The sequence below is a fragment of the Pleurodeles waltl genome, chromosome 6, assembly GCF_031143425.1.
Source record: "Pleurodeles waltl isolate 20211129_DDA chromosome 6, aPleWal1.hap1.20221129, whole genome shotgun sequence".
Lineage (NCBI taxonomy): Eukaryota > Metazoa > Chordata > Amphibia > Caudata > Salamandridae > Pleurodeles > Pleurodeles waltl.
Genome location: NC_090445.1, coordinates 1622241266 through 1622267696, shown reverse-complemented (window position 1 = coordinate 1622267696; position 26431 = coordinate 1622241266). Strand labels below are relative to the sequence as shown.

The window sequence follows — 26431 nt, the reverse complement described above, 5'->3', positions numbered from 1 at the left end:
TTATTACATTCCAAATAGGAAAACATAAATTGTGAATCATCATTGGTCACAATTTAGAATTTTGTATTTGGAATATTAGAACATGACGTCTTTTGTCTATGGATTCTGTTGCCTTTAAAAATTAGTCAAGGATCTATTGTACTGTCTCTTCAGAAAGATGTTGCAGAATACCCAAAGATTACTCCCACAAGTGGTGTGTAGTGTGGTCACAGATACAACACAACTGCTCAGAGACAGGTATTCTAATTGATTAGTTCTTTGATGCATATTTTGACAAAAACAGGTGAAATCAGAAACAAAAGTAAAAACAACTCGTATCTAGAAATTACAAGGTGTAAAAACCAACTGTTCTTAAATAGTATTGTATAATGTAATAGAAAATGGCAGCTTCCACCAATAGTTTGCCCTTGCCAATGTCTGCTATGGGCAGACATCCAGTAATGCTTGTTTCATACTCTCTGCAAAGCCATCAATTTTAGGGTATTTGGGAAAATCACCCATGAACATAGAGAGTCAGTAGATCTAATGTACAGTGAGGCTATTCGGTGTATTCCAGAGGGCTCAACCAATTTAGCTCAACAGTTCTTTGAAGCCTGGCAGGATTTTCTAAGGTAGCTGAATGGGGTTTTTGCAATTTACTGTTTTAGGTTAAAAGTCCAATATTATTCAGATAAACTTATTTTACAAACAGGGCCTTGAGTGCGGTAAAACATTCTCTTTGGTGCTTCCCTGTCCACAGAACAACTCTTGAGCAGGCAGACAGGCATGCAAGTCAGGTCCAAGCACAATTACTCCCAGCTTGGTAGTGGCTGGTTGTAAATGGGAAGTCTACTACTAGATACTTAGGAATCACCCACAAGGTCTATTACAAGTCTTCATAGAATTGTTCTACAAAGTAGGGACTGCAGAGGATCTGAACATATTATGACTTCAGCTCCCAATTAGCACAAAGGTGTGTTTTGACTTTTAGATGGCCAGCCACTCAGAGGAGAAGGCATTTCCATGAAGTATTTCATGATTATTAATTAGTGATATCTAGCCTTAGCTAGAGGATGTGTGTTTCATTCACAAGTCAGACGTCTCAGAACCAACTTCTTTAAAATTAGATCAATCTGCATCCCATCTCATGGTATGTGTGGAGTGTTATGGACATATCATGGTCCTACATTGGATAAACCCAATGTTCTAAGTGCCATATTTACTAAAAATTCATGCAACGCAACACAGCAATCCACCTTGGTGTGCTGGGCTGCGCTGCATTAAAGAGAAAGGCCAGGAATGTGCCGTATACTACGGCACGTTTCTGTACTTTCCCTGTTCTGGGGCATGCTTTTGTGCAAAAGGGGTCTTCCTGCAGAAAAACAATCCTCAAAGGTATTTTCCTCTTTCTATGTGTAGCTTGATAAAACTCACTTAGGTTTTGTGTCTCCTTTGCTCCCCTTGAGTGGTGCACGGCTGACCCAAAACCTTATTAAATCTGGCTTTAAGTATCTCCAACCTTTAGCAAGTGTTATAGGCCTTATCTATACAGGCTCCTACACATAGTTGAAAGGAATGGTTATATTATAGGGAGCCAAATTATTTGCAACAGATAAGGTTTAAGAGACCTCATTGCCATAACTACAGTAATAGTTTTGGGGCCATGACTAAGAAAGCTACAATCAACTGAGCAGTCACAACAGACAGAGAAATTAAGGAAAGTTCTCATAGGGTATGATAGATGGAGCACTTTTGGTGCTCCTCAGTTAGAGAGAGTTGAAGACAAGACATTCATTGCAGCACTCTAGAGTTGGCACATTGGTCTATTCAGTGGAAGAACACTAAGTGAAAACAAGTGTGGGGAACATTTAGCCATACAAATGTAAACCATGGAACATGGAAAGCTGCATCATACCTAGCTGGACCTTAAGCCTTACTTCCCAGAGTACAGTGAGAAACATTCAAAGGAGATCAGTTAACATTTTTAGCGAACCAGTAGCTGTATTGTACTTAGTTTTGCTTTATTCATAATAACTTTTGAGCTTATAAGTTTAAAGAAAAACATTTTTGCTGCAATCTTAAGAGTATGCATCAGCTGAAGGAATATGCTCTGGAATAGCAATATGCCAATTTCAAATATCAAAGTACTATAAGGATACAATGTCCTTGCCATGTTCAGCTTCTGAGTGTCTGTTAGATGAGTTCCATACTATGCATGTGAGTGCTTATAATATGGAATGACACTTTACTCATACCTCTTAATAGCGGTGTTATGTGTCTAAGCAGTTCACTGCATGCACTTGAAAAATAGATCCAACACCCCAAAAAGTGTTTGTGATATCAAAACACGCACCTTGTTTTTTTAACATAGGTTCACTCTCCGTGCTGTACACTATGCATCAGGAAAAGCGTCGAGCCACCATTCTACGTCTGTGAGTTTCTGTAAGACAAGCCCATACTAGATGAAATGTCTCAGTATTTTTATAACACAGGTCGACACTCCATGTTCTAGTCCTTGGTGTTTAAGATGTATGCATAGTACATACGACGCCTTTGAGTGTCTATAAGATGGGTCACACTTCATCTCTCCTACTCTGTGGCTTTGAGCTAGCCCTTTTCTTGATACTCTACCTCTGAGAAGGATTGACTTGCATTGGAACTCAGATATATATGTGCATATGCAATGAACAGTTGGCAAACTCATTTACCAAACAGTAATCACAATCAAAGTGGGGCCTGTATTTTAAAACTCTTGCAGATAACCAATGAAGCATCAAGCCAACAGATTTTTACAGTTTAGCACAAGAGCAATGATGAAGGCCTACTGCCTTTGGCAATGCATGTGACATGCTGAACCATAGCGCTATGGGCTTTACTGTAGACATGTTTGTCACACTTTATAACAAACAAGCGTATTGGCTGGGACACACGTAATATAAACATGTAAACATAAACATATATTTCCACTTATACATCAGTTTGCAAGCAATGACTCTAAGCTCAAATCACAAAGGATCCAACACTCCCTCAGTTTTCGTGCAAGCTAGCCCCTTTCAGCTCCTGAACCACACCCCGACCTGTCCCAGGGTCACTAATTCTCTGCCCTAAGAGATTTATGATGTCAACATTCTTCGTACCACAACTCGAGGTGCCCCGCACCCCAGAACCAAACAACACACTTTGTGGTTGCCTTTTCCTTCTGAAGTCTCCACAGTTGAACATGTAATTTTTTGCAGGGCCGTCAAGACCTTATGGGGTACTCCTTCTTTTCAAAGTTGCTTTCTTTTTCATTCATTGTCCTCTAGTGTTGAAAAAAGTGAGGAATGGGGTTGGGAGCTCTCTGCCAGTGCAGCCTAAAAAAGGCACAAAAGCTCAGGCATGCAGCTACCCTCAAGGTGTTGTGTATAATTCCTCTGGGGCAAGAATGGAGCAAGAAGTGCTCAAGCACTCTCCCTCCACTTATAAGGGGTCCTCTGTCTCTGACCTCCCACACCCTGTAGTTTGGTGTCCTCTTCAAAGGACCTCGGGAATGCACTGAAGAAGACCTCCAGTTCACATCGCTGTCTGTCAGGATCTCTTCACCAGCATCTTAAATAGCACTGGCACACAGGTGATCCAGATTGGATCCCCGTCACCGTACAGCAAATGACTGCAGATATAGGGGGTTATTCTAACTTTGGAGGAGGTGTTAATCCGTCCCAAAAGTGACGCAAAAGTGACGGATTTACCACCAGCCGTATTACGAGTCCATTATATCCTATGGAACTCGTAATACGGCTGGTGGTATATCCGTCGCTTTACCGTCACTTTTGGGACGGATTAACACTCCTCCAAAATTAGAATAACCCCCATAATCTTATAATCTGTGCTTGACATAATACACACCTGCACCATGTACAGTGCACATTACCTCTACAACCTACACAGCACCCTTTACCCTTCCTGTCCAGAGGCAGCAGTTCTTACTTTTAAAGACAGCACTACAGGTTACAGCTCCTTATCCAATTTAAATACACAGTACAGTGAGCAGTGGCGGTCAGTAATTTTAGGAGGGAGAGGGTGGGGGGAAAGCACACACCCTCATTCATTCACACACATGCGCACACACATATCCATTCACAACACTCATCACATATTCAAACATACACGCATGCACCAAACATTCATTTAAAAAAACACATACACACACTTACCTTCAGCTCTGCCTCGGAGGTCCCAGGAGGGTTGGGACTGCTGCCTTTATCACAGAGTGGGATGGGGTCAGTGAGACTTCTGATCCCACCCCACTCTGTGACGAGGTGTCACTGATTGACACTCGCCCTGGACGCTTCAGGGCTTAAACCTGAAGCACCCAGGTCAGAGTATTGACTATTGACTCGTCACCGAAAGGAAGGGCCACGAGGCACCTTTGCTGAGTAGAGGAGGTCGCGCCCATACGAGCTGTGCCCTCTTCAGCCCAGCAAAGTTCAGCTCAGTCTGTCCAAATCGCACATGCCTTGTGCCTGTCTGCCTGATCTGAACATGAAGAGTGTCTGTCAAGCTGACATTTGCTCAGCCTGAGAGGCAAACTCATGAGGGGCAAAAGGTGGTGGGGGTGGCCACTCCGCCCTAAAGGACAGGCCGGGGTTGACAGTGAGTGACATTTCATTAGGGAGGCTTAAGCCACCTCAAAGGTTCAGATACCAGAGGCCAGAGAGTGAAAATCTTGGCTGTTTCATTTGGCAGAACTCATTTTCCTAGGAATAACCAAGCCATTTGTGGTTTTAGAGTTGAAGAATGCCACCACTGAAATATAGTAATGTATGAAAAACTATTGTACCCTGTTGGATAGGCAGAATTTTAGTTATGTCCCTCCCCATCAAAAATATATATATATAACCAGTAATAATACTTTAGTTGCTAATGTGCAATAATTTTTTCCCAACAGCTGGCTAGATTGTCCTCCTATTACTTTGAGCTTTTAAGATGGATTAGATATTTTGTTGTTGAAAACTATCAGTGAAGAGGAGCTAAGCTTAACTACTGTAAAGTGAGGCCTGTTCTGCTGTACGAAGCATTGATTAAAAGCATACACATGATTTAGTATTAGGCATCCCACGTAGTCTCTGAACTCAGTTGAGAAAATACATGCACCTTGTCCTGCAACACCTGTGCTACTAACTTCTGAAAAGCCATAAACTATTGTGCACAGAAACTTATTTGACTTGCAGTGTGAGAGGTTTAAATTACCACTTGGGGAGGGAATGTTCCCTGCATGGTAAAGTGGTATTTACTGTTGCTCTGAGTGACCAAACTTGATGTGAAACTGATATCCTGGTTTTATTTTGCTCAGCTGGCATGCAAATCTAGCATGTGTACTGGGACCTTGGCCTGTTCATGGTAATTCCAAAATCCAGAACCTGCTCAGGGGCCTCGAAGGGCTCACCAAGTGTACCGTTCTTGCTGACTTCGGACTATTATCCATGTCCTGGGTTGTTGACATGAAGGTGTGATGGCAGCATGCCAACTACTCTGAATTGTTAAAGCTGAATAGACCTTTTTTCCCTTTTTCAGGGAGAGTGTCGCTACCAGCCCCAAACATGTAAAGTTACACTTTAATATGGCACCCAGACCCTCACGCTGACATCCAGTATGTGTGTCAGATATGTGTATCCATGGTATGGTTGGTTGCTGGATTCGGTGTTGTGGTGAGAGTGTTTTTGCTGGGACCAGTGAGATCAATTCTGGATAGACCCTGGTTTGACATAGCACAAGATGGAGGAAGGGATACAGCTTCCCCGGACATTGGAAGTAAATGGCCAGCATCACTGAAGCTGAAGGCAGGAGAACCGTACACTGAAGCGAGGGGGGATGAAGACAAGGATTCTCTTAGAAATTGTATGAGGACATTTTAACATGAGACTGATGATTAGTCTTTCCTGAGCACTGCCATTTGGTAGATGGTACAGGGTGGGATGAGTCAGTAGATTATGTTATTCAAAGGTGAAGAAGTTTTTAGGCAGAGTCTGTGCTTTTGACTTTCGCTGACTACTACTTCAGGAAGGCTGATTACAGCCAGGTGCAGAGACTTCACTCTTCATTGTGCCCAAGTTTTGGATATGTCTGCTTTGAACTAGTATCATCAGTACCTACCTGGAGAGACATTTCCTTTCGCAAAGGCTGTGCCTGAGCTGCAGCCTGAAAATGACATTTGAAGGGAATCACCTCAAACTGGTTCTAGACTTTAGAGAGTGGATCAACATGCCCTGTCTGCAAAATATGCATAAAGGAGGAATCCTAACCATCCCCCTGTGTTGAGATGATTGGAATCCGGCAAGTGTATCTTGATAAAGGAAGGAAGTGTTCTGCAGAGCAGTCAAGGAACTGCTGTGATTCAGATCTGGTGTGGGAAAAGCAGACTCCCCGAACTGATGGGACATGATCGGAAGTCTGAGCAAATTGGTTGAGAAGATGTGGGTCTGCTTAGTACTTAGAACCCAGTGTGCCTACAGAAAGGAGAGCATCTGGCCCTGTAGAACAAGAGACTGTCCAGAAAGAGAAGCCTGGAAGGCTGCCTGGTGTGAGAACCATCCTTCTTGTGCAAGGACCAAGCTGTCTTTTGTTCAGGAGTATGTCCAGTGACTTTTCAATTTAAGGCTTTGCACATATGAACTATCAGTAGTTTTCTTCGTGGACTTTATTGAAGTGCTGGTGTTATTCTTTATATATGTGTGATAGAAATGTTTATCATTTTCCAGTTGTGACTTCCTCTGAAGTCACCAGGGTCAAGGATTGTGTGACACCGTTTTATGTGACCCCATCGATATGCAAATTACTTCTCACGGCTAACAACTTTGAAAACTCGAGAGCTCTGCAAGATCAGCTGTCGAGGTTACACACGAAAGCCCTCCTCCACGCCTGGGGCTCCCCGGCTCCCTCCAGACCTGTGAGAGCGCTTACCCTGCCTCCCCGACAAGCCCGGGCATGCTTCTTCCTCAGCCGCACTCGCTCTGGTTTGCAGGGGAGTTGTGGACTGAAATAAACACTAGTCGGTCTCAGAATCACAGCGTAGTCCTCCTATCTTTCTGTCCCACAATGACGCCTTCTGTCCGCCCCCTGTGGGCTAAGGCTGCCCCTCTGCAAGTGGCCAGGTGCCTTTACAGTCTAACCTGGAATACATCCCTCCAATGCGATGTGGATTACTTGCGGAACTCGGGTCCTGACGTCCCGGCTCCACGTCCGGCGACAAAAGAATCGTGTGATTCTAAGCACATAGATTGGAAGAAGTGCCTAAATGCATCTATATTTCAATATGCTTTCTATAGAGTTTAAACATGTCCAGGTAGCACGAGAACGGTATATGACGTGTTATGCAAATTCAAAGAAAGTGGAGATGATGCATGTGCTAAAGGCTTCCAGGAAGGGAGCATGTGTGAAATAACCTAGTAATACACAAACACTTAAATAGTCATTAGGCCCCTGGGCAGTGGCAGGACCCTTGCTGGATTGCCCCTTTCACCTCCAACTTCGATAAAACTGTGGCAGAAAACTCGGGAATCTAGTTGTTTAGGACATTTTTTTGCAAATGGCTGTGCCTGTCCAAGGTTATTGCCTCAGATACACAACTCGTGTTACTCTTCCCAAGAACCCTCCCATCCGCACACACACTCAGCGAACATGTTGGTTACACAAGGGTCACGAGAACAGAATCGGGTACCTGAAGGCAGGGCTGCGTGCTTCCATGAACCCACACGTGCTGTGTACTGGCCCTACCCCTCTTTCTGTGGCTTCGTTATTCCAGATATGGGGAAATCTGGGCTAAGCCCTGCTCTTGTAGAAAATGAGGACAACTAACCTGTGTGCATCTGAGGTGGCCGGCGAGTATCTCAGGCAAACACGCATAGTAACTAGTTCGGCTTCTATAGGGCTAGTTTCGCTATAGTGCCTAGAAGGGCTTTTATAGGGCTTCACGCTCCAGTTCCAGGGAAGTAGCTATCAATGGTGCAGTAGCTGCAGTGACACCCGCGCCCTGGGCTGCGAGTGGGGTACTTCATCGTAATTAGTGGCGTTTGTTTCACTACCAAACCGAAGTAAGCACAATTTATTTGCGTGCATTAGGGCACGAGGCGCTCTCACTACCGCACTGCACACACGTGTCGTTTCTGAACAATGTAAGTAAAAGGAGTTCCTGTCATCCAATTTAATGAAACTCAATTTACCGACCTCTGAAAGATGGAAGACTCAATCAGGCGGCGAGGATTCGAACTCATGGTCCGAATTTAGGCTCACGTAACTGTGCTGCTGGCGTTTAACTTAGGGAGCAAGGCAGGCAGGGCTTGGCTGGCTGGCTGATAGATAGATAGATAGATAGATAGATAGATAGATAGATAGATAGATAGATAGATAGATAGATAGATAGATAGATAGATAGATAGATCGATCGATCTCATTGAGGCGTCCTGGTACTTGGTGCTTTGTGACTCTTGATTAGCAGATATTTATCTGGTCCAAGCCACCGCATTGGCAAGGAGCGGGAAGTAACGTCTGCATCTGTGATAAGAAGGGACTTTTGTACAAACCATCCTACAGACCAGACAATGGGGTGAACATGCACCTGCGAGAGGAAGCACCTTTGCTGCTACAAGGCATGCATGAGGCTGCCTATGGCCAAGGCAGATGCCAGTGACACAAGTAGCAGACTCCTCACGCTGTTCATGTGATCGGCATAGTATAAACGATTGTGGTTCACACTAGGGTCGCTGTACTCTATCCCAAGGCCAAGGGGTTGGTAGAACATAGGCAGCAAGATGTCTGAGACATTCTTTGTCCTCAAAGCGACAAGGGTTCCATACACAAACGATAAAGTCAGCATGGTCACCATTGAAAATCCTTACACAGTAATAGCAGCATGGTATGTCCTTAAGAGATAGACAGAAGGGTTTCTGAACACATCATGACTTCACACTGTCCATAATGTCTGCACGCCCTGCATGTTCAATATCTTGAGCATCCCCATTCCCTAGTGATGCCCATAAAATGTGCAACTCAGACTGGGATGCCTTCCTAATGATAAGGGTCTGTGCAAGGCATTGGTGCCAGAAGTCTGTAATCTTCAACAGAACAGTGCCTTTGGACGACCCTGGTTTGGGGCACAGTGAGGGCACCTAAAATAAAAGCCGCAGTCACAGAACATTTCCGCACAGTGCAGGTGTATCTTCATGATGTGCAGGTACATTTCAGACAGAGAGCACTTTCCCTGGTCCATGTCCTGACAGCTCCCTCATATACTTAGCTCAAATGTATTTCAGAGGCCAGGAGAGTGCACTTCCTCAGGACATCAAAGAGTTGTGTATAAGAACACACTGTAGCCTAACATTATGGGGGTCATTCTGACCCCGGCGGTCTAAGACCGCCGGGGCCAGGGTCGGCGGGAGCACCGCCGAGAGGCCGGCGGTGCCCCGCAGGGCATTCTGACCGCGGCGGTTCGGCCGCGGTCAGAAGAGGCAAACCGGCGGTCTCCCGCCGGTTTACCGCTGCCCTTAGAATCCCCCGCCGCCATGGGGGATTCTGACACCCCCTACCGCCATCCTGTTCCTGGCGGTTCGCCCGCCAGGAACAGGATGGCGGTAGGGGGTGCCGCGGGGCCCCTGGGGGCCCCTGCCGTGCCCATGCCAATGGCATGGGCACGGCAGGGGCCCCCGTAAGAGGGCCCCGCAAAGTATTTCAGTGTCTGCTAAGCAGACACTGAAATACGCGACGGGTGCAACTGCACCCGTCGCACCCCTGCAACTCCGCCGGCTCAATTCTGAGCCGGCGTCCTCGTTGCAGGGGCATTTCCTCTGGGCCGGCGGGCGCTCTTTTGGAGAGCGCCCGCCGGCCCAGAGGAAATGTCTAAATGGCCGCCGCGGTCTTTTGACCGCGGTGCGGTCATTCAGCGGCGGTACCTTGGCGGACGGCCTCCGCCGTCCGCCAGGGTCATAATCAGGCCCTATGTGCCTGTGGGATAGGTTAAGGGGGTACCTGCAATGTTGTCTGGCAGCATCACTGTGTGCATGGTATGTGCATGTGGGATTAGAGGCTAGGCCTGTGTCAAAAGTATACACACGCGAGATAACCATCTGTATTTCTTGGCCGTGCGATATGAATTCTGGTCTGTACAAAACCATGTATTCAGGTAGACATCTTGGTACCCGAGTTATATATTCATTTCTGACTAACTCTTGCGCTTTATGTAGCTGAGATAAGCAGCAAACCTCAGGTTTACCCTGAGTCTACTCAATCTAAGTACATGGCATTTTACGATATTAGTGTTGCTACCTAATTTTGCCTGAGCACTGCCTTAGGGGTATGTGTGTATATAATGTGAATTTAATGCTAGCAGCAGCGCTTCTGACTATTCTCTCGACCTAATCAGTGCATGTGTAAAGCACGGGCCTTAAAGATGAGTAACAGATCCTGTAAGCCACACTCTTCATGCACCCATGACCTGGCTATAGAAATCTTGTCTTAGGAACAGCAAAAATTAATCTACAAGTCCTTGGCCGGGTCTTTTAGATCAGCTTCATTTAATATGCATAAACACTGTTAATGTGGAAGCTGTCCTAGTTGTGAAACATACAACAAAAGCAGGAACCTTCCTAATTAAGTTTGGGACAGTAACGTCACCTCTATTACTCTGTCTAGCAGACTGGGGCTCTCTGTTTGGACTGTGGACCACAGGTTCCCCATCCTCCTTTTCAGCTTTGACTTTGGTTGAATATTGACTCCTTAGAGGACCTGGTTAAATTTCCCCTTTCTATCTGTCCTCCTTGAAGCCTTTCTTTCACTTCCCCCCAGGGCTGCTAAAGAATGATACTCAAATCGATCAGTTCTTAAGAGGCCTTGTTTTACCTTCTCTGGTATGTCTTTGCTCCTTGAAGCCTTTCAGCCATTTTCCTCCAGGACTGCTAAAGACTGATACTCAAATAATCAAATTAATAAGAGCCATGGGTTCACCTTCTCCTGTATCTCTCTCCTCCTTGAAGTCTTTCTGCCATTCTCTTCCAGCATTTCTAACTAGTCATACCTAGCTCATTAGCGGTGGGTGAGCCAAACAAGTTACAGTGTGCAGGGCGCAAGGGGGCTTATCAGATTCCAGCTGGGCCCATAACAAAGGCTGAAATTGAGGGGCCATCGGGCCTCAAGTTGTTGGAGTTTCCTGGCTCGGGGCTAACACGAGCCTCTCACCTAAATGCAATGGAGGGGAAACAAAGGCACACAGCTTATCACTTCATAGCTACTTAAGAGAGGCATGCTTTGACTTTGTTCAGTCCCTGTATATAAGAGATATGCTTGCACTGTAAGAATGTCAATTGTGTTGGTCTGTCCCAATATTTATACAAATAACAATTTAAATACCACTATTTTGTATTTCTTTTATAGCACTACTCATGCCAAAGCAAGGTGTCAGAGCGCTTTACATCACACGCACATATCATACATTGACAATAAATCATACATATGAAATAGCACAGGATGTCTTACATAAAACAGTGAGGGTAACATGGTGTAAAAGTCACATGTCCTTCATAGGTCACTGTGTTATATTAGAAGGATTACAATTTATGAACTGCAAGTAACAAAAGAGCCTCTGTGTTAAAAGCAGTAACCCAATTACATAAAATAAAAATCTGTTATCTTTGTGTTACATAATGTGCTTTGCAGGAGACATATTACCCTAAATGCTACTTTGATTCAAAACTGGGACTAGAAAAACACTGATCTCGCGAGCAAATATGTTAACCTCCTGAGTTATCTTATTATTATTCCCTGAGATTTAGTTGGCACACAAATATCTCTGCAGCAGGTACCTTAACCCCATAAAATATTTTGAAATGCAGAATTTGCAACCAATTAAGCAGGACAGATTTACTGCCACATTTCCCCTTGTTGCATTTTACTTTGTGGCAGAGTTTTTAAAAATGAATGCATACGTTGAGGACCAGATTTTACATCTGGGTTGTGCAACATTTTTGGCACAACCCCACGCAAAATCTCATTTGTTAAATATTGTAATGCTTTCAAATGTGCTCATAATAGGCCTGCTAAACAACGGGTGAGGTCTTGAGAACTGATGTAACCTCTTGGGATGTCAGTTCCTGTGAGGTCCTGGGTTGTGATGCCACTTCCTGTGATGCCACATTCATTGTCACAATCTGTGATTTCACGCACTGTGATGTCATGCTCCACAATGCCACTTACATACTGTTTAACTTGATTAGTCTCCCCGACTTCAGTTTTTGGACTTGTGCCACGAGGCCGAGGGTCCATGCCACCTTTGGGATGAGCCAAGCCACGCCTTCAACACTCCTACCACTGGAAGTGAATTGGCATGGCGTTCTGTCAAAAGAGGAAAACCCATAGTGAGGGTTTCTTTCTGTGGTGCAAATAAAAAGACAATGCTTCATGTGTGAGGGGACTTATTCCCTACATGTGAGGGATATTTCTTATCCTTCTGCTGGAACTAGTGTATACATGGTATGTTTACTCAACCTAGGCTGTAGCATGTTGGGATGGCCACTCACACTGTGCATTGTATGTGAACTCTGAGCTGCATGTCTGAAATAGACCACAGGGTCCCAGGGGCATGTCATTATATAGATTGCATCCATGGTATGTGTATTTCTGGCAGGCTGCAGGGTCACCAAGGCATCCCCTCAAACTGTACAGAGTGTCTGCATGGAAATGTGTGTCTGAGATACTGCAGGGATTCTGGGCTTTTCCTTGAAACTATACACACTGCATGCATGGTATGTTTACTCGAGGTAGTCTGTAGGGTCTGGGAGATGAACTCTCACACTGTGTAGTGTCTAGATACAGATGCTTGTTAAAGATAGGCTGCAAGGTCTCTGGGTGGTGTCTCCACATTGTACGCACTGCATGCATGGTATGTTTACTCAAAGAAGTCTGTAGGGTTTGGGAGATGAACCCTCACACTGTATAGTATCTACACAAAAATGCTTGTCAGAGATAGGCTGCAAGGTCTCTGGGCTTGTCTTCACACTATTCACACTTCACGCATGGTACGTTTACTTGAGCTGCTCTTTAGGGTCTGAGCGATGGAGACTCTCACTGTGCTGAGTGTCTGCATGGAGCTGCGTTCTGTAGTAGACTGCAGGGTCTCAGGCGCATGTTTTCCACAGACTGTGCTTCAATCTGTACCAGGTGCATGCTTGGTACTGTATTCTAGGTAGCAGGGCCTCTGAGACTCACACTCACACTGTACAGAGCATATGCATGGAGATTTGCACCTGAGATATATGGCTGGGTCTCTGGACGCTGCCTCCAAACTGTACACTGTCATGCATGATGGGTCTATTTGAAGTATGTTGCAGGGTCTCTGAGACGTGTCCTCTCATTCTACAGATTGTCTGCAGGGAGATGTGTGTCTGGAATAGACTACAAGGTCTTGAGACGTACCCTCACACAGTACAGAATATCTAAAGGAAGATGCATGTCTGCAAAAGGCTGCAGTGTCTCTGGGTTGTGCCTTCAAACTGTACCCAGTCTATGCATGATATGTGTATTTGGAGAGGCTGCGGGGTGTCTGAATTGAGATTCATGTCTGAGATCGTTTGCAGGGTCACCGGACTGTTCCTTTAAATTGTACACAGTGCATGCATAGTGTGTGTTTTTGAGGTGGGCTTTTGGGTCTTTCAGTCGCACCCATTCACTGTTTGAAGTCTCAGCCTGGCAATGTGTCCACCTTGGGCTGCAAGGTTTCTCAGCCAAGCCCCCACTCTCCTCTTGCACTATATTGTAATAGCATTTATATAGCGCTTACTGCCCCTTACTAGGCGCTGAAGTGCTATACATTGGGCAGCATGCTGCTCCAGAAACAAGGTTAGTGGTTAATACATGATTATTAATGGCTATTGTCATTGGTCTTTTGCCATCAAGGAAACCATTACAGTTTCTTCATGGAAGATTACATTGAGAGGAGTTAGGTGTGATCTTTAGTGGAGAGGCGTTAGTTCATGCAGATTGTTGGTGGGACTAATAGATGAGCTAGAGGAGATAAGTTATTGCTAGGTTAGAGGGCTATGCCTCTCAAAGAAAGAGAGGTTATCCGTTTTGAAATGATGGGGAATTTGCAGGAATACAATAATGGAGATGAAGGCAAACAAGCATAAGGAAAGGGTCATTTTAAAAGAAAAGACAAGAATCAGAAGTGTTAGGTCACAGTCAATTTTTCATGGAAGGTTTAAGAAATATAGCAGGGGCTTTTAAGCTAGCGTGCAATATGAGGATGCAAAACTCTTGAAACACACATTATTTCCATATGCATAGTGCTTTATTATGTGCTTTTGATAGGCATTAGAATCAGGTGAGTGATCTTTCAGCTCCTAGGCTACTGTTACGCCACCACTTTAGCAAGGACTGCTGATCAGCCAAGGTGTTGAAAATGTAAAGGGAAATATTGTGAGGGTTAGGCTGCCCTAGAAAGAAGTGATAAACCTTATGGTCAAAGCAACATGACAGAATATATGGGTAACTAATGCAAACACATAAAGACAGTTCTTTAGATGCTGGAGTGTATCTCTACTGATATTCACCCTTAGAGTTTGGCAGTGGTAGACACAACGATCCACAGACCTTCACCTCTGGGGATGGATGGCGCAAGGGTTGGCATAGACCTTCACCTCTGGGCTGGTGAAGGGGTGGGCAGGGATTGGCAAACTTATGAATATACCTTAACCTTTAGGGTGTGATGGTTCAGGGCACGGGTATAATGATGGACCCACTACCCCTATAATTCAAGGACAAATGGGATTGAGGCAAGGATACAGAACACTATATGCCTTCAACAGGGTGGTTCTATGTCACTGATATGCTACTGAAACCTTCACCTCATCAGGTAATCCTTTTAGGAATACAACTATTCATTGACATTTCTTTGCTGGTTATGCAGGTCCCCACTACTGTCTCGTTCTTATTCTCTCTGCTTTGATCTGTCATCTTTCCTTACAGCTTCCTTCAATCACTGTCAACTCACCACATCTTACCCACTCATCCATGGCAAGCATCACCTCCCCCTGCTTTGCACTGCACTTCTTCCCAATTCCATCCTCCATTATGTGTCCTCAGCAACCCTTCTTGTGTTCTATCCAGATTTTTATCATTTCTTGTTTCCAATCTTTCACTTCTGCCTTAATGTTCTTATTTTTCTCATAACCCTCAATGCCTTGCCCTCTCTACAATTTTAGCCCCCACCTCCTCTCTAAGACTTCTGGTTCTCATATGCGCCTTCCCAAATTCCCATCCATCTACCCCGCTAACACTCCACCTTTTCTTTCAAATTATGATCTGTCCCCTCGAGAATCCAAAATTCCCATCAAACATCCCTGCTTCCCGTTATTTCTCAGAAACCAAACTATCTCCACTGCCTCCTCAGATTCCTAGCTTTCCCCTTACTGCTCCAAGTTTTCTCCTTCCCATACCTATCTTTGAATTGTAAGTTCTCATCTCCTGCCTCCCTTCTCTTCTAGGTTCTAGCTCTCCCCTTCTTCTCTTTTTTTCCAGGTTCCCTCTTCTTTGGTTTTCTTCCTTTTGATGAGCTCTCCCGTCTGCTTCCTTTACAATTGAATGTCTTCAAAGGTTCTCCTTTCCCTCTCCTTTCTTTTTATTTCAGGTTTCTGTCCCTTATACATCCCTTTTTTTACAGTTTCTCGGATCCCCCCTGTATTCCCTCTGTTCTAGGTCTCCTATACCCCAAATACTTTAATTTTCCAGCTTCTCTCTCCCTGCTTCTTTCATGTTTGATTTTTTTTCCTGTTCTCTGCCTCTTTTCTGTTCAATGTTCTATCTCTCTTTATTCCCTAATTCCAATCTGTCCTAGGTTTACTGCTTCTCCTACTTCATTCTGTTGCAGGTTCTCTCTTTCTCGTCCTTCCCTTCTTCTTGCCCTTCCCTTCTCTGCCAGGCTGTCTGTCTCTCCCGTTTTCTTCTGTTCCAAGTTCTGTCTTCCCTATATTCGTCTGTTCCAGGTTCTCCATCTTCCTGTATATCCCTCTTCTTATCCAAAGCATCTCTAACCATGCTCTTGGGTAGGGGTGCCTAGTTACTGGGTGCGTTGATGGACACTGTGGTGCTATCTGAACATTCCCTGATCATCTTCAACTCCCCGTCAGGAACCGGCACCCATTTGGCCATACTGAGTAACACCTTAAGCAGGTGTTAAAAATGACGGAAAAAATGATGCAATGAAATCTAGTAAATTTCACTGTGCCATTTTATTCAAGCCTCCCTGCATGGGAACGCCCCTGCATACATTATACCTGGAGCAGGCATAATGTGGTGCAAGGGGTTGCAAAGTGGCGCAATGCATGCATTGTGCCACTTTGTAAATCTAGCACTGGGGAAAGGCCACCTCAACGTAAAACAAATTCTGTTATGGCAGCGCAAGGGGCACGTAAAAATGCCCCTGATTTGTCTAGAATCTCAGGATGTTGAGTTAATGCATATACTCGAGCCTGGTTTCCAAGTTTCAAAGTGTCTAGCTCACGCCTATACTCGAGCCTGGTTTCCCAGTTTCAAAGTCTCTAGCTCTAGCCATAACGCCACGTCCTAAGTAGAAGGAGAGTGGGAAGCCGAAGCCACTTGAAAGCTCGGCTCCTTATCGGCTCGAGGAAACATCAGGACTTCGAGCTGAGCCAGAGCCAGTCTTCAGTATCGAGCCTGGCTCGAGGTTTCAGTAGCTCGCCCACCTCTATTGTCAACTACGGAAATGTCCATGGCACTATGGCCGGCACACGTGCATCTTACATAGATATCTAAAAAAAAGTAGCGGCACGTATGCCCAAAGTGTCTTTGATGGGGCTAGAAGAACGTTACATGGTCCTAGCGGTCCGGTCTGTAAGGAAGGGTGCGCGCTCATCTATTTCTGCGTCAGAACGCTCCCATTCCTTCTGGGGAGGAATGCAGCGTCTGTCCATGTGAGGGCGCTGCTGCACCGTGCAGAGGGAATGGGACCAGAGGAGGCAGGAACGGCGCTCAAATGCCAGCCATCTGACCTTTCTCAAACAGTTCACGGGGTTTCCAGAGCAGCCAAAGTGTCAGCAGGCTAAAGCAGTCGCTGGAGAAGGAAAGCAGGGGCCACGCTAAGGGGGAGAAAACACCGAGGACCAGAGAAGGGAAGCCTGTTAGCTTGTTAAATGTTTCTCAACTGATCGAGCACCAGCACGATTTCCGTTCAAGCTTTCAGCAGAGCGGAGGACAGCAAACATCACGTTCTAGCTCCTAGAAAGAGTTCTGCACATATCTGTGCTAGCTCCCACCGCGCAAGCGGGCGAGCAGTTCTAAATATGTTTCTCGTATATAAAACAACCGTATTTTGGTTCTGGAGCCCAACTAACCGTGCAGCAACCATTCCAATGCAGTTGAACAATTCCCAGCAAAAGACCCAACAAATCCTGCAGCAGAAGCCTTCCTTTCTGTCTCCCGAAAGAAAAATAAAACGAAATCATTCTAGCTCCTGACGTAGAGAGCAGCATCAACATTTTTGGTCTGGGTCCAAAAACAACGAGCGGGAGATCCGTACTGGATCTAGCTCCCAAAGGGGATATCAGCATCACTTCCATTCTAGAACCCAGAGAGTGAGCAGCAGCTCATGTCTCAATCTAGCCTTAGCTAGCCAGATTATTGCTTCCTACAGATAGAGCTGTAACACTGCTGTTCTAGAAACCAGCTGAGCGAGACCAATCCTCATTCTAGCTCCTACCTGCGAGACCAGTACAATTATGATTCTAGAACCCAAAGAGCGAGCAGCAGCTGAGCTCTCATTCTAGCCTCAATCGGTACAGCTAGACAGATTATTGCTCTCTATAGATATACTGTGAAAGGGCTATTCTAGAGCTCAGCTGAGCGAGACCAATCCTCATTCTCGCTCCCACTGGGGAGACCAGTGCAATTCCCATTCTAGAACCCAAAGAGCGAGCAGCAGCTCAGGTCTCAACCTAGCCTCAGCGAGTCAGCTATCCAGATTTTCGCTCCCTACAGATAGAGCTGTAGGGTTGAGATTCTAGAGCCAGCCGCACAAGACCAATCCTCATTCTAGCTCACACTGGGGAGACCATTATGATTCCCATTCTAGAACCCAAAGAGTGAACAGCGACTCAGGGCTCATTCTAGCCTCAGCCAGTACAGCTATCCGGATTATCACTCCCTACAGAGAGAGCTGAATGATTGCCATTCTAGATCCCGGCTGAGCTAGACCAGCCCTCATCCTAGCTCCTTGGGAGGCCCGTACGTTTCGCATTCTACAGCCCATCTGAGCGAGCAGCAGGCAATCCCCGGCCCGACACTTTACAAAACAATCAGCGGGCAATTCCATTGAAACTCCTAGCAGATCAAGCATTCTTCCATTTCTAGCTCCCAAAAGAGTAAGTGGTGGCACGATTCTAGCTCCTGGTGCATCAGCAGCATCAAAATACCCCTCTAGCCCCCAAAAGGTCAGGCTGTGGGAACATGGTTTCCAATCTAGCTTCTGGCAGAAAACACTGTGGCATAATTCACATTCTAGCTCTCAAAGGAGAGAGGCGCCCTATGATTTATATTCGACCTCACAGCACTGTGAGCAGCGGGGAGTTTGCATTCCGAACTCCAACAAAGAGAGAAGCAGTTTGACACCTAACTACAGGATATCCCATCCAAAATAGGAACGTCCCATTTGAGGATGTATGGTGGGACAACGCATGCGCATATCACGCATACTTTTACAACACGGTCTCTACAGCGACCACGTCTTTGCCACGCTTGCCTTTACCACGCATTCTTTTACAACGAATTTAGTTGTAAAAGCATATTTGGTAAAGGAACAAGCGTGGTAAATTCTCTCCCGCCCTGCCTCCCCCACACCTGACACCATACTCCACCGGCCCAAGCCCTTAAAACTGTCCCTTCCACCCCGTGCCCTGAGCCCTAACCCCTCGCCCTACCCTACCCTGTTCTAAAACCTAGCCCGCCCTATCCTAAAAACTACTCTGAGCCCTCACCCCACCCAAACCCTAAAACCTACCCTGTCCTAAAAACTACCCCACCCTGTCCTAAAAAACACCCGACCTCCCACTCCTGCCCTAAACCCTAAAACCTACCCTGCCTGTTCTAAAAACGACCCTGACACCCCGCCCCCACCATAAACCCTAAAAGCTACCCTGCCCTGAAACCTACCCTGACCCCCACCCCAAGCCGTAAAACCTACCCTGTCCTAAAAACTCCTCCTCCCTGTCCTAAAAACTACCTCAACCCCCCACCCTAAACCCTTAAAGCTACCATGCCCTGTGCTAAAACCTACCCCGCCCTGTCATAAAAACTACCCTGACCGTCACCCTAAAAGCTACCCTGCCCTGTCCTAAAATGTATCCTGCCCTGCCCTAAAAACTACCCCCACCCTGCCCTAAACCCTAAAACCTACCCTGTCCAAAAAATTACCCCACCCTGTCCTAAAAATTACCCTGACCCACTGCCCTAAACCCTAAAACCTACTCTGCCCTCTCCTAAAAACTACCCCACCCCCACCCTAAAAGCTACCCTGTCCTGTCCTAAAACCTACCCCACCCTGTCCTAAAAAAGACCTCAACCCAGTGCCCCAAACCCTAAAAGCTAGCCTGCCCTGTCTTAAAATCTACCCCACCCCGTCCTATAAACTATCCCGACCCTCCGCCCTAAACTCCAAAAGCTACCCTGCCTTGTCCTGCAACCTACCCCACCATGTTCTAAAAACGACCACGACCCACCGTCCTAACCCCTAAAACCTACGCTGTCCTAAAAACTATCCCACCCTTTTCTAAAAATGACCCGACCCCCCAGCCCTAAACCCTAAAATCTATCCTGTCCGAAAACCTACCCCTCCCTGTCCTAAAAACTACCTTGACCCCCGCTCTAAACCGTAAAACCTACCATGTCCTGTCCTAAAAACTACCCGACCCCCTGCCCTAAACCCTAAAAGCTACCCTGCTCTGTCCTAAAACCCACTCCCTGTCCTAAAAACTACCCCGACTCCCCGCCCTAAACCCTGCCCTGTCTTAAAACCTACCCCATCCCGTCCTATAAACTACCCCGACCCTCCGCCCTAAACTCGAAAAGCTACCCTGCCCTGTCCTAAAACCTACCCCACCCTGTCCTAAAAACTACCCCGGCCCCCTGCCCTAAACCGTAACACTTACGCTGACCTAAAAAAAAAAAAAAACACCCTGTTCTAAAAACTACCCAGACCCCCAGCCCTAAAACCTAAAATCTACCCTGTCCTAAAATCTAACCGCCCTGTTCTAAAAACTACCATGACCCCCGCTAAAACCCTAAAACCTACTCTGTCCTAAAACCTACCCCTCCCGTGTCCTAAACCCTAAAAGCTACCCTGCCCTAAAATCTACCCTGCCCTGTCCTAAAAACTACCCGACCCCCGCTCTAAACCCTAAAACTTACCCTGCCCTGTCCTAAAAACTACCCCACCATAAACCCTAAAACCTTCCCTGTCCTAAAAACTACCCGACCCCGCCCTGAACCCTAAAACCTACACCGCCCTATCCTAAAAACTACCCCCACCCCGCCTTCACCCTAAATCCTACAAGCTACCCTGCCCTGTCCTAAAACCTACCCCAGCCTGGCCTAAAAACTACCCCGACCCCCCACCCTCACCCTAAAACCTACCCTGCCCTGTCCTAAAAACTACACCGCCACACCCTAAACTTTAAAAGCTACTCTGCCCTGTCCTGAAACCTACCCCGCCCTGCCTTAAAAATGACCCTGACCCCCCCCCGAACCCTAAAACCTTCCTCACTCTGTCCTAAAAACTACTCTAACCCCCCGACCCTGTCCTAAAAACTACCCCAAATGCCCCCTCCCTCCAAACCCGGCCCCACTTACCTCTCTCTCCTCTGGTTGCTGCTCCTTCCTGTTCCACCCAGACTGCTCTCTCTTCCCTTACCAAGGGTAGCAAACCCATATGCGTAGTAATGGCAGCGTGGACAATGATTAGCGTTGCATTGACTGCGTTGTTAGTGCTCTTTCCCCCATTGGGATGTATGATGGAACAACGCATGTGCATATCAGGTATTCCTTTACAACGTAGTCTCTACAACGACCACGTCTTTACCACGCTTGCCTTTACCACGCATGCTTTTACAACAAATTTAGTTGTAAAAAGGCATGCTAAACGCATGCGTAGTAAACACATATGCGTAGTAATGGCAGCGTGGACAATGATTAGCTTTGCATTGACTGCGTTGTTAGTGCTCTTTCCCCCACTGGAGCCCCAGGAGGACATTTCAATTTGAGCTATCGAGAGGGAGAGAGAGAGGGAGAGAGAGCAGTAAAATGACTACGGTCCTGAATACAGAGTTAATAGGCAGGATTCCCATTCTAGCTCCCAACTGAGTATGCAGTTTGACTCCAGTTCCCGTTACCAGTAGAAAGAGCTTCAGCGTGAGGCCCATTCCAGGTCTGGTCAACAGTTATGTTTAAAAAAAATGCCTAAAGTGCACGACCACCACGCGTTTCTTGGCGCTGAAACAGTGTGATCGCTAAGGAAGAACAGATTTAATGATAAATCAAATGCTGGCAGAAGAGCCAGGCATTAGAAGATCGTCTCAGCGCAAGAAGACATCTTTCCTGGTGGATAGTGTCTTGAGTAAAATTCCAGAGCGTGGCCAAGCACATCTTCAGCCACCAACTTTGTGTTTGTTGATTGTAGGAACAACTAGTAAATTACCAGAGGAGGATCACAAAGTGCTTTCAGGGAGATACCTCTTAAAACAGCTTCTCGAGACAGATGCGGCCTTGTCAACTAGCGCCCGCCTTGTCAACTAGCGCCGTGTGTACAATACAAAGACCCTTAAAATAGAATATGTTGCTTTGTCAGTAACCAATGATGGTGTAAGAGTGAGGTTGGAGCACAGGAGTATCTAGATGTCCCTAAAATCAAATGAGCAGCCGTGTATTGGGTGACTTGGAGTTTATGAAGTAGATAGTCCAAGAGTCCCAAACAAAGGGAATCGGCAGAATCCAAGTGCGAGTTACTGTGATTGGAGACAGCATTTCCTCTCTCTTCTGACGGAAATAGAAGATCCTTTCTCAGTGTCCTCAGGTGAAAGGTATAGGCTGAGGCTCGAGGTAGCTCCATATCAATTTTGAGACCCAAAGGCTTTCCTTATTTAGAGGGATGGGATAGAGGGCTCACCTCTGCCAGAGAGTAGGTATCTAGCTGTAAATCATGGCTGCCACCAATATTCAAATTTTCCCTTTTCTCCTTTTTCAGATTGAGCTTGTTGCTGCCCACCCACTATCAGATGAATTTCAGCATCAGTTAAAAGGCTGGTGTGTATTGGGATTTCCATCCAGATGTAACAGGAACTCTATGTCCTCAGCATACCTTTATGGTCTAAGGTCTGTTCGGATAAGGTTGTCCTAAGGCCTCACGTAAATGTTAAAAAATACGAGGGGAGAGCCAGTGATTATTTTGTAAATAAAAATGTGCCGGTGCCCACAGCCCTCTTTTTAAACTTGCGGCTGCTGCAATTAAATGTGCAAATACAGAATACTGAGGCAGCCTAATCCTGAAACCATCTCAGGCCTCTTCAATCCCTTTACAGCCACTCCCTGCCCCTTCAGCTCACTCTTGCAGCTTTCTGCCTTCTCCTATTGTGACACTTTTTTGTTGTTCTCTTCCTCCGTCTTTCCCATATCATGTCTTTCCCCGACTCATAATCACCAGGGCAGCGCTGCTTGCAGTGCTGCCCTGGCAGACTGCAACCGCCGACACCGCCAGGCTGTTGACTGGTGGCAACCTGCTAGTGCCGGCGGTCAGACTGTGGGGGCTCCACCACAGTCATTATATGGAGGTTGGACCACTGCTTGTGCAGTGGTCCAACCTCCATCACGAGTCTGGCGGTCCAAGGACTGCCAGACTCGTAATGACCACCTCAGTGGTAATTCCTAACCAGGCTGTTTAAACTCTTCACAATTGAGATCTACATTGAAACATGACTTCTGTTCTGGTTCTTCACATGGGATCCTATTTGTGGTCCTTTGTGCATCAGCCTAGTACATCAAGTGTTACCTTTACATATTCCGAATGGTCGGGTACTTCGGATCAAAAATGTAATAATGCATTTTCCCCCAAAACAATTGCCCTTAGTATTGTTTTCAGACTCCAGAGAAGTAGATGATAGATGGCGAAAGGCGTTGTGTCTCATTCATCCTGCCTGTTTGTGTACTTGGTTTTATTTACCTTCTTTCCCAGTTCCTCAGAGGAACAGGTCTTTGATCATAAAGGACTTTTCCATCCCACAGCTCAGTTGTTGAACTAGGCTACCCGAAGATTCACCTCAGATTAACTTGTGCTTTGTGTGAGAAGGATAGATATCTTGTGAGAGGCCAGGAAATATTTCACAAATACATATTATGCAAAGCTGGAGGTGTGTGGCCACTTGGCTCTGTAATACGAGGTAAAGATTTTTTTTCAGAGAATTATGACCTTTTTTTAAGTTTCCTCCTGGTTGAGTGAGGAATCCAGATGGAATCTTGTAGTATCTATCTAGCAGTGAAAAGGGTTACAGAAATGTAGCGCCTGAAAGCTTTGCCTACACGAACTTTGGGTCTGATTTAAGAAAAGTGGTGCTGCATCCAATGCAGCGCCACTTTTCTTGCGCATCTAAGTGCCCCCTAATGCTACCATGTGTGTGCCGTATTTAAAATACGGTGCACCATAGTGGTAGTTAGGGAACTAGAGTCAAACTTTTTTACGCTAGTTTGGTGCTTTACAGGATTAGCGTAAAAATTTTTGACGTTAATCCTGCAAAGCACATTGAGTCCCATTTTAAACAATGTTGTGCCTCCTTTTAACACCTGCTCTGTGCAAGCGTTAAAAATGCCGCACAAAATTGTGCAAAGACATCTGTTAGATATCTTTGCACCATTTTTTGGGCCGCCCTAACGGGGACCGCCCCCCCTTGCATACATTATGCCTGGCGCATGGGGTTTAATAGTGGTGAAATGCATGCATTGCGACAATTTGTAAATATGGTGCGGGGAACAGGCCTCCTTAGTGCCTCTTTAAAAAAAAAAAATGACACTAAGGTGGCGCTAATTTGGCACAAGGGGCTCTTAAATCTGTCCCTTTGTCCTTAACCTTCTTTTTGGTTGTCCTATACGTTTGTATTCTCCAGTTCAAAGAAGCTTCGAGCTCAGGATGTAACTGTTATGCTAACTGTTCAGTGCTTAATTTGTAAATGACAACCTGCCGGTGCCCAAAGCTCTCCTTTGAAACACGCAACTGATGTAGTTAAATGTCCAAGCACAGAATATTGATGCAGCCTAATCCTAAAGCCACCTCAGGCCTCTTTAATCTATTTACAGCCACTCCCTGTCCCTTCAGCTCACTCTTGCAACTTTATGCTTTCTCCCTTTGTGATGCTTTTTCCTTTTTCTCTTCCATCATCTTTCCTATATGCATCTTTTGCTCACAGTAAATGCCTGGTGCAGAAAAATAAGTGCCGGCCCTCAAAAATAAGTGCTGGTGCCCCCCCACCGAATACCACCGGCTCAAATTAAGCACTGTAGCTTAGCTGTTCTAACTCATGTGGTCCAGCTAACTTCAACTCATGCCTTGGAAATCTGTTTGATTTGTGATCACTTGCCTAGTAGTAAACTTCAGGCTCTAGCATCTTAAGAGCTTCGTATGATTTTTCATAGCGATACGACAGCCACCCAGGTTCATCCATCCCTTCCTCCCTTTAGTACTTTCAGACTTTCATGTTTAACTGACTACCCGCATTCATTCCCTCCCTCGCGTCTGTGGCAGACCAGGCCAACTGCAGTGTGAATGAATGTTTTGGTGTTACTTGAAAGAAATACCATTCGCCCTAGAAACAAACCATCTTCCTTCTCTTAAGAGCATCCACATATGTGTTCGACCCTAAGGAAGCTGGGTGACTTTAGAAGTGTGTCCTCTTGAATAGAATTTGAAAGTCTTCCGCATGCTTTATGCATTAGGCATGATCTCTCTTCCACGCTCAGTTTGGTCGATATATGCTCGAGAAACAATTTACTTAAGACATCTATTTGCAGTACAAGCTGCCTTCCTCATATTGTTCCGGATTCAGCATGAATGAAGGGGGGTGGGGGAGCGGGTCATGCGCCAGTAGAACAATCCTCCATCTTCCCTACCTGACTAATTTACCCACTAATTAAAGAAGATAAACAAATGAATTGTGCATGTTTTCACCGGTTCCAAGATGTGCAGACTTGCGATGTCCCTCGAAAGCTTCGTCCTGGCACAGGTTTGGCAGGCTTGTAGTTGGATGTGGGATGCACGCTGGTGGTCAGGCGAGACCCCCCACGTGACACCGCCAGACTGTGCTCGCGACAGGCCCTCGGCGTGGGATCTACGGCACATCCCCGCAGCCCTGTGTTTAGTGGGCTAGCCCAGACTAACGTGGCTAAAACCGATTATGGCAGCAAAGCAGCTTTGGACAATTAAGGAGCCCCCTCTGCAGCTCTTTGGCCCTTTCTCCAAGGGTCATGAATTGAACACGTGAGCACACACAACAAAACTTCTGAAAATGAGGGTAAGATGGATGGAAGGAAGAGCCATAAACGTTACACGCCAAACATATGTCAGGGCGTTTACAAAAAAAAATCAAAGGCTGGGGGGTTCGGATTTATTGAAGTCTCAGGTTTTATAGGAACAGAATGTTAGCACAAAACAATTAAACACGTATAGATTTATTGTGAGGGATTGCGTTGTGTATAAACGCAGTCCTGCATGCACTGTGCATGTTTTCCTGAAATTGAGGCCTGCCAGTTGCCATAAAATTAACCAAAATCCAATCCTGAGGGGAAGTGGGCAGGGCTGGTGATCATCGGGGCTGGGGGGGTCCTCAGGATCCCAGGGTGCTCACGTGTGCATGGAGTTATACGACTGTACCACAAATGTTCGGAATCTCCCTCACTGCCTCTCCTTCCCTTAAATATCGGACACACCATGTGCTTTGCTGCTTCCGTCTCGGTGTGGGCTTTTTGTTTCAATGAGAATGAGCGGTGAGCCTTCTCCCTGGCAGCTCTGGTGCTGCACGCTGCAGATCAGGGCAACGCATGCAGGTCAGAGGATACAGAGTGTTGTTACATGACTGAGATATACAGTGAGGCGGCAGGACTGTGGATGGATACAAAGTAACATGGCAGGGCTGAGGATACAGAGTGTGGCGGCAGGGCAGAGAATGCAGAGTAACGTGGCAGGGCTGAGCATACAGAGGGTTGTTACATGACTGACTATACAGTGAGGTGGCAGGACTGTGGATGGATACAAAGTAACATGGCAGGACTGAGGATACAGAGTGTTGTTACATGACTGAGATATACAGTGAGGCGGCAGGACTGTGGTTGGATACAAAGTAACGTGGCAGGACTGAGGATATAGAGTGTTGTTACATGACTGAGA

At 46.1% G+C, this 26431-nt stretch overlaps 1 protein-coding gene across 1 annotated transcript in view; it reads left to right on the top strand.

Annotated features, from left to right (window-relative positions):
* The window catches only part of ASTN2 (astrotactin 2), a 2164803-nt gene that overhangs the window by 1917393 nt on the left and 220979 nt on the right, over positions 1-26431 (top strand). The window lies entirely within an intron of this gene.